Raw genomic sequence first — 8,412 nt, forward strand, 5'->3', positions numbered from 1 at the left:
TACTACTGCTGGGTGGGGAGACTGGAGCTGGGGGTGCGTCCTGGCCACTAGCCATTACCTGAGATCTATAAGCCCAGAGCAGTAAATGCTTCTGCTCAAGCTGAGAAACACCTGGCAGCTGGAAGTCCTGATTGTGATTTGCTTGTCCAGGAGTGTCCAGCTTCTGGCCTGGCTCTCACCTAGGCCCCAGCTGCTCGGTCATATTTTACAAACTGCCCACAGAACGGAAGATCATGGAAGCTTGTGCTGGGAGAAGGAAGAGTGGAAGCGCTATGGAGAAGGCCCAGATTGCTGTTCAGGGAGCCCCTGGGGCCAAGCGCTGCTGGCTCCGCTCTGCGTCCTGGCTAGTGGGGCTTGGACCCCGAGTGTGGATACTGGCACGGACACAGGATGAGACCTGGAGCATGGGGCTCTGAGTGTGCGATGCTGGGTGTGGGTGCCTGGCACAAGTCAGGGTCCCTCATTGCCCTTCCTGGTGGCACTGTGTACTCCTGGCTAGACTTGGATCCGTGAGATAAGAGGGTGCTCCCTGTCTCCCCACCACCACCCTGGGGTTTGGCCTCCGTGCCAGGGTGCCGAGTTTTGTTTGGTTCCTCTGTGAAGGGCTTGGGACATAGCTCAGTGGTAGAGCCCTTGCTTGCATGAGCAAGGCCCTGGGTTCTAGGGATCCCTAATACTGGGTTGGATCCCTAGTACTATGGAGAAGGAGAAAAAGAAAGAAAGAAGGGAGGGAGGGAGGGAGGGAGGGGAGGAAAAGAAATCAGTCCACGCTATGGGTCTCTGTTGGACTCCCCCTCCCATCTGCCAATGGGCAGCCCTCCCTGGTGGGCTCACCTGCTGCCCTTTCTGCCAGCCCACTCCACGTGGGAGGTGTGGCTGCCTGGTCTTCTACCTGCTCCCAGCTGAGCATCGTCTACTCTGTTAAGATGCAAAGAAGAGGGGAGGGGTGGGGGAAGTGACACCAAGGGGCCTTTCACCTGGGCCCTGGACCTGTGCTGAGCCTGGCACCTCCTCTCACCGCATGTCTCTCCTGCTTCGCCAGCAGATGGCGGCAAGGCAAGCTCCGAAGGTAGGACGGGCTCCAGCTGCAGATAGAAGAGGGGCTGACTCCATGCAGACTCTGCCCAGGGAACTATCCCTGCAGCGCTGAAGTTCAGCGAGAAAAATAAGCTTGAGAACTGAGACCACAGAGGGTGCTCTTTGGGATCTGCTTGCTGAATTCACAAAAATGAATTCACCTCTCTGTGCCTATGTAACCATTCAGAGTTCAAATGCAAATAGCTGTGTGCTTGGGCCTCTACTGAGGCCAAGGGGTGTCAGGAGCCTCAGGGTGAAGCTGATCTTCCAGTTCAGGAGGACTGGAGCGCAGGCAAGAGCTCAGCCTGGCCTATGTACCCACTGCTGGCTCTGTGACCTTGGCCAGCTCCTTCCCCAAGAGGGGACTGGTGTTTGGACATTCAACCGATAATAAAATTACTAATTGATAATTACTATTAATTACATGCTTTCAAGGCACCAGACACTGCATTAAGCATTATGTGCATTTTAAAACTGGAAACTCAAAATGGCCCTGTGAGTAGACATTGCCATTGACATTCACAGAAAGGAAGCGGATCCCAGCTTGGTGCCGGCTGGGGATCGGATCCCGGCTGGCCAGTGCCGCTGGCCAGTGCCACTTCCCACCTGCCTCGCCTGGTCCCAGGGAAGAAAATGGGAGCGCAGACTGGGGTGAGGCTGCGCCTGGTGATGGATGTGGGGCCAGGCAGATGACGTCTTCACTTTCATGCATGTTTGAACATTTCTGTAAGAAGCAAAGTTGAAAAATATTATCATATAGATGGGGAAATGCAAGCCTTGGCCTGAGGATGACAAGCAAGAAGTGTTTACTAGTTTGAACCAAACTTGTGGCCACATCCCTTTTCTGAGGACAGAGGGTAGAGTTGGAGGGCCTGGCTTGGGGACTCAGCAGGGGATAGGGCCAATATGTCCTTAGGGGTCTCACTTGTCAGGCTATGGGCACCAGGCTTCCCCTCCCCACCCCCACACACTATAAATCCAGACCTAGAGAAACATTAGCAATCATACCACAAGTAGCCACTGCTACAGAGTCTCAGGTACATGCATATATGGGTGTATGCATATGTTCGTGTGTGCATTTGTGTAAGCACATACACACATGCATGTGTTTGCAATGTACATGTTTGTGCCTACTTGTGCACACACACATGAATTTACATAGGTATGCATTTGTGTACATGTGAACTACATGGGTATAGTGTGCATACGTGTATTCACATGTATGTGTCTGTGCATATGTATTAGTGTATGTATGTGTGTAGGAAAATAGTTGTTCTTCTGTGTTTGGCCAAGAACAAGCCAGGGCCAGGTGCCTGACGGAGCTCCATAGACATGAACACCCACTCATAGCACTGCATGAAGGCGCTTTTCTGAAAAGCAGCGAGTGGGCCTTTGATTGAGCCCCTTGGGGGTGGACATGGCCACCATTCTCTCTCCATTTCATTCTGTCTGTACGTGGAAGAATCACTGTGCGGAGAATCACTCAAGAAGTAACATGCAGTGCAAGCCTGGCCCGACACCGCATGCCCTGTGGTGCTTAGGGCACAGAGCTTTGTGGGCACCTGCCCCGGGCCAAGTGCAGGACTGAGGCTCGGAACCCAGAGTGAACCAGGGCTTCCACCTGGGGAGTGCACACTGTGACAGGTGACCCCAAGCACCAAGCTGGTGGGAGGCCCAGAGTGAACCAGGACTTCCACCTGGGGAGTGCACACTGTGACAGGTGACCCCAAGCATCAAGCTGGTGGGGGGCCCAGAGTGAACCAGGGCATCCACCTGGGGAGTGCACACTGTGACAGGTGACCCCAAGCACCAAGCTGGTGGGAGGCCCAGAGTGAACCAGCCCAGGGCATCCACCTGGGAAGTGCACACTGTGACAGGTGACCTCAAGCACCAATCCCGTGGAGGCTGGATTTTCGGTGCTGGCACCGTTGGCTGCCATCGGGAAGGCTCGACTCCTGGGCACCCCAGGGGGTTCTGTGGAAAACCAACACCTCCCCCATGAGGACTGGGGAGAAGGGCCCCAGAGAGGCAGGGCAAATGGCAGTGACACAGTGACTTGGAAAGCCAGCAGGCAGACATCAGACCTGCCCTCAAAGTGGCCATGCCCTGGAACCCCTCTGTTCCTGAGAGGGGCCTGGTGCCTTCACTGGCCTCCAGGAAAAGTGACCACCTTGGCTGTGGTTTCCATGGGACTGAGGGTGGACCATTCCTTCACCTCCTGCTTCAGAGCCCAGGTCATCAGTGGCCAGGGATCCATGGGCCCAGGGTGGGAACTGGCCCGACTGCTCCCAGCTGGAGGGAGAAACGCATGTCTTGGGGGAAAGGCATGGCAGGGACAGGCAGCCTGACCCAGGCTGGGCATGGGAGTGCTTATGCCCTACACTGAGGACCTGCAGGCCCAGGGTAGACCTGCTGTGCCCTGGGCCTGGGTCCCCGGGTGAGAAGGGCGCATTGCTTAGGGCCAACCCACCAGGCTCAGAAGAGCAGCCCTGAGGGCAGGTGGCCTGAGAGCAGCATGAGGCCCACTCTGACCGGATCCTTTGGAGGACATCCCAGAGCCGAATGGAAATGAGACACTCCTTCCCTTCCCCTCACCTGCATGCAGCGGCTGTGGACCTGCCTGCGCCTGTCAGGCATGATCCGTGGTGCTCTGAACTTGAAGGTGGGGTGGTGCGATGTGTAAGTGCCACCAACCACTTGCTTTCTCCTCTTCTTGCCTAACACCCAGTTTCTGAAGCGTGATCAGTGGGGACAGTGGTGAGGAGCAGCCTCTGGCTCAGTTCTCCAATAGCTCCCCGTTGACCATCATGGACAGGGCAGGACTGCCTGGGCTGGCCGGAGAGACCTCATCACCAGGACACTCTTGGGCCTGGGCCCCATCTCCAGGGGCCAGTTGCTTCTTTCAAGTCTGCTGATGATGTTGGACCCTCTCCGTCCACACAGTTTGTGGCAAAGGAGAGTGAAGATGGAGAAAAGGACCCGCGGCTAGTCCACACAGACAATGACCTTGAGAGTACTGGCCTTGTGAGTACCCAAGATGGAAGAGGAGGATTTCCTATCAGTGACTTTGCCACCTGATGCCTGCTATGTCTGCAGGACTCTGGCATCTCCGTGCAAGAGGCACGTCCCCACAGGACCTCCCTCGGAGCGGCCTCAGATTTGGGCCTAGGAATTACGGCAATCACATTGTGTTCTACAATACTTTTTGTGGATTATTGATGGCATCTTATGAAAGTAAATTGCATCACTCCCACAGCCCCGCGAGCCGACAGTGTCAGTCTATTAGCGTCTCGTTGCCGGAGGGGACAGCTCACTGGTTGTTTGAGCTGTATGAGATCCCAGAGGGCAGAGAAGTGTGCTGAAAATGCAGAAAATTTAGCTTTCAATAAACATATCAAATCATTGCAATTTGTTTATGATGGTGGTTCACTGAGACTTAAAGTTATTTTCTTTTCCATTTTGCAAACGCTTTGATGTCGCCCAAGGATTTCACAGTGTGCTGCACAGGCAGGACAGACACGTCACAGGCAGGTCTGGGCTTTCTGGTCAGCAAGATAGAAGCGGGGCCTTGTGCAGGGATGGAAGTGTCTGCGGTCTCTGAACAGCTGATCCAGACCTGTCTTCCCCTCCTGGCTGCTTGGTGGGCCCTAGAGGCCCCAGAGCAGATGCCAGGACACAGGTGGCTCATGCCACTGGAAGGCAGGGCTGCAGTTCCTGAGGAGCAGGCTGTCTAGGAGTGGGGCGTGGGCAGGGACCATGTCTGGCAGGATGTTTTCTGGAACCTGGGTTTCCTGAGTGGAAGCACAGGTAACATTCAGGGCTCTGCCATGGCGTGGAACGATGACCTGTGGCCACAGGCCTGGAGGCTGTGGGGGAGAAGTCCCTTAAGAAACCTGTCCAGGCAGGGTCTGTGGCCAGCTCAGGGCTGCCCCTGTAGGTGCGCGGCTATAGCTGGGCTCTGCTCTTTCAAGAACAGGCCGATCTCCCTGGCTGTGCACCTTTCCCTCATTGTCATGGGCCCACACAGCAGTGGCGGACCCCCCCATGCCCCCCCCGGCCGCCGGCTGCGTGTCCTCATGGAGAGGGACAGAGAGTTTCCAGGACAGGGCCAGCCTGGGTCCTGGGGGAAACACCCACATCCTCGAGTTGAGGAACTGAGTACAGGACAGGTTGAAGGTGGGCAGGGCAGGGACGGCCCAGAGCTCAGCTCTGGAGAGCAACCCTCCGGGGCTTTCATCAACCCTGAGAGTGAGAGCCAGTGAGCGTTAGCGGAGGGGAGAGATGGAGGGGTGGAGGCCTCCAGCCAGGAGGCACCCTGCAGGGAGAGGGTGAAGGTGGGGTGGCGGGATGGGTTCCACGCTCCACCTCCTGACAGGCCCCCCTGGAAGGCTGCGGGGGGCCCAGGGACCAGGGTGGGGGCCAGCTCCACAGCTCTTGCAAGGCAGAAAGCTGGTGGGGCTGACCTTGGTCCAAGTCCACTCTTTCTCCTTCCCCCTGTTCTCCACTTCCCCTTCCCTCTCTCTCCCTCCCCCTCCTCTCCTTCCCCCTCCTCTTCTCTTCCCTGCCCCCCCACTCCAGCCCTCATTGCTCGCTCTGGGGAGCCAGCTGCCCAGCCAGGAGGGAGGCAGCTTCATAACTGCTCACTCCCTCTGAACGTGTGCTGTAAGAGTCCCCTGAGGGACACTGCTCTGTGACTTTCCTTCTGGCCCCTGTCTGCTTTGGGTATCCAGTTACCTAGATCATTTTTTTGGATGTCTCTTCTAGTTGACTAATTTTCTCTCATCTACATCTAATGCACGGATTCATCAGCTCATTGGGTTGTGTTTCGTTAGGTTTTTGAGATCACAGTAGGTACATGTACAGTTGGAGCAAAGTCCAGGGAGGTCCTGGGATCCTTGGCCTGGTTTCCCCATTGGTGGCCTCTTGGAAGACGGGACACAAAGCCACTGCACTGGAGCTCACCGACCTCCAGGCCCATGCCAGCCTGACCTCACCCCCCTGTTGCTGTTGCTGCAACCACTAGCCTGCTGCCTGGGTCCATCCTGCCACCTGCAGGGTGCATGATCAGGCTGTTTGATGAGTCACATTGGGGATTGGTTTCTGTCATTGCACACAATTCTCAGGATTCACCAGGCTGCTGTGTGCACCTCTGGGTCCTTCCTGTGCACTGAGATGGAGGCTGCTGCCTGCTAGAGGGACCACAGTTTGATATGCATTCACCCACCAAGGTGTCATGGCTCAGATGTGGGGTCCCCAAAAGCTCAAGTGTGAGACAACGCATGGAGGTCTGGAAGAGAGACCACGGGGTCACAGCCTTAACCCAATCACTGGATTAATCCCTGATGGGATCCACTGAGTGGTGACTGAGGCAGGCGGGGTGTGGCTGGAGGAGGTGGGCATTGGGGACTGGCTTTGGGTATATATTTGTATCTGGTGAGTGGCGTCTCTCTGTTTCCTGATCTCCATGTGAGCTGCTCCCCTCTGCCACACTCTTCTGCCATGTTCTGCCTCCTCGGGCCCTGAGCAAAGGAGCAGCCTCCTATAGACTGAACCTCTGAAACCATGAGCCTGGATAAACTTTTCCTCCTCTACAGTTGTTCTGGTCGGGTCCTTTCGTCACAGCAGCAATAAACACGGATTAAAACACAAAGACTCCTGGGTGTTTCCCGTTTGGGGCTGATAAAACACATTTTTATATGAGCAGAAATTTTCATCTTTGATGTCATTCCTGAGCCTGGAGAAGACTTTTTGGAATTTTTAAAGTTACATTTTCAAATTCTAAAGAGCTTTTGGACTTTTTAAATCATCCAATTCATGTGGGGTGAGTATCTTCTCTTTTGAGTGCATTTTTTGGTAGAATTGGTCTGTTTTGTCTAAGATTGGAATTTCTCTTGTAAGGCATTCTGTGTGGTATTTCCTTATTATCCTTCTGAAATCACCCTGTGGTATTTTTGTCTGGTTCCTGATGTGGGAATTTGAGTGTTCCCCCTTCTTTCTTTTGTCTGTCTTTAGAGCCTGTCGATTGGCTAGACCTTTGCAAAGGACAAGTCATTTACCTCATTTTTCTCTATTGCTGTTCTGTGTTCAGTCTCATTGATTTCTGCTCTTATCTTTCACTCTCTTTCTTCTTTCTTTTTCCTTTGCTTTACTCTGTTCTTCTTTTTTCTGGGGTTGGAGCGGGAGCCTGGATTGCAGATGTGAGACGCCAGTGTTTTTTTTTTTTTTTAATTTGTTCTAATTAGTTAGTCAGACCTGACAATAGAATGCATTTTGATCCACTGTACACACATGGAGCACCACTTCTCCTTCCTCTGGCTGAACGTGGTGTAGAATCACACTGGTACTGTGATCCTACATGTATACAGGTAATAAAAAATGTGGAATGAATTTGCATGTCGTCCTTGAGCAGGGGCATGCTAATCTTCTCTGTATCGTTCCAGTTTTACTATACTTGCTGCCGAAGCGATCACTGGTTTTTTTGTTTGTTTGTTTTGGATTTTTTTTTTAGTCATACATGACAGTAGAATCAATTTTAATATAATTATACAACCATGGTCTTATTCCAATTAGGACCCCATTCTGTGGATGTCCATGATGGTGGGATTCACTGTGGTGTATTCCATACGTACATAGGAAGATTATGTCAGATCATTCCACTATCCCCCTCCCTTCCTTCATCCACCTTTGCCTAATCTACTGAACTCTGTCCTCTTCAGTCCTCATTGTGGGTTAGCTTCCACATTCCAGCAAAAACATTCAACCTTTGGTTTTCTGGGGATTGGCTAATTTCACTCAGATTGATAGTCTACAAATCCATCCATTTACTGGAAAATGTCATGAAGTCATTCTTCTTGATGGCTGAGTAGTACTCTATTGTGCATATACACCACATTTTCTTTATCTGCTGAGGGGCACCTGGGTTGTCTCCATAGCTGTGTAGTTGTGAATTTTGCTGCCATAAGCCTCCATGTGGCTCTGGGGCTGTGCAATCCCCTCTCTGCCCTGCTCCAGCAGGGCTCTAAGCAGTTGGTGTGCTGTTTTATCACCTCTGTTCAGTTCAGTGTATTTTTAATTTTGTTCAAGAGTGTGGTTGGTTTTGAACTGTGGATTTTTATTGTTCAGTTCTACATGTTTGGGGCTTTTTGTGCTATCTCCTGTCCCTCCAGTGTGGCTCCATTGTGGGTGGAAAAGGCAAACTTTTACATTTATTAAGTCTGGTTTGCTGTCTACTTGGTATGGTAACATGGGTGTTTTGCCATTGGGCAGAGTGTTCTAGAAATATTGATCACATGCCATTGGCTCTTAGTGTTTTGAGGTCTTTTATATTATTGCTGA

General features: G+C 52.7%; 1 pseudogene; it reads right to left on the reverse strand.

Moving 5' to 3' along the window:
* Positions 1–7,448: 7,448 nt before the first annotated feature.
* On the reverse strand, positions 7,449–7,543 carry LOC113175977 (U6 spliceosomal RNA; annotated as a pseudogene).
* Positions 7,544–8,412: the final 869 nt, after the last annotated feature.

The sequence above is a fragment of the Urocitellus parryii genome, chromosome 5 (genome assembly GCF_045843805.1).
Source record: "Urocitellus parryii isolate mUroPar1 chromosome 5, mUroPar1.hap1, whole genome shotgun sequence".
NCBI classification, from domain to species: Eukaryota; Metazoa; Chordata; class Mammalia; order Rodentia; family Sciuridae; genus Urocitellus; species Urocitellus parryii.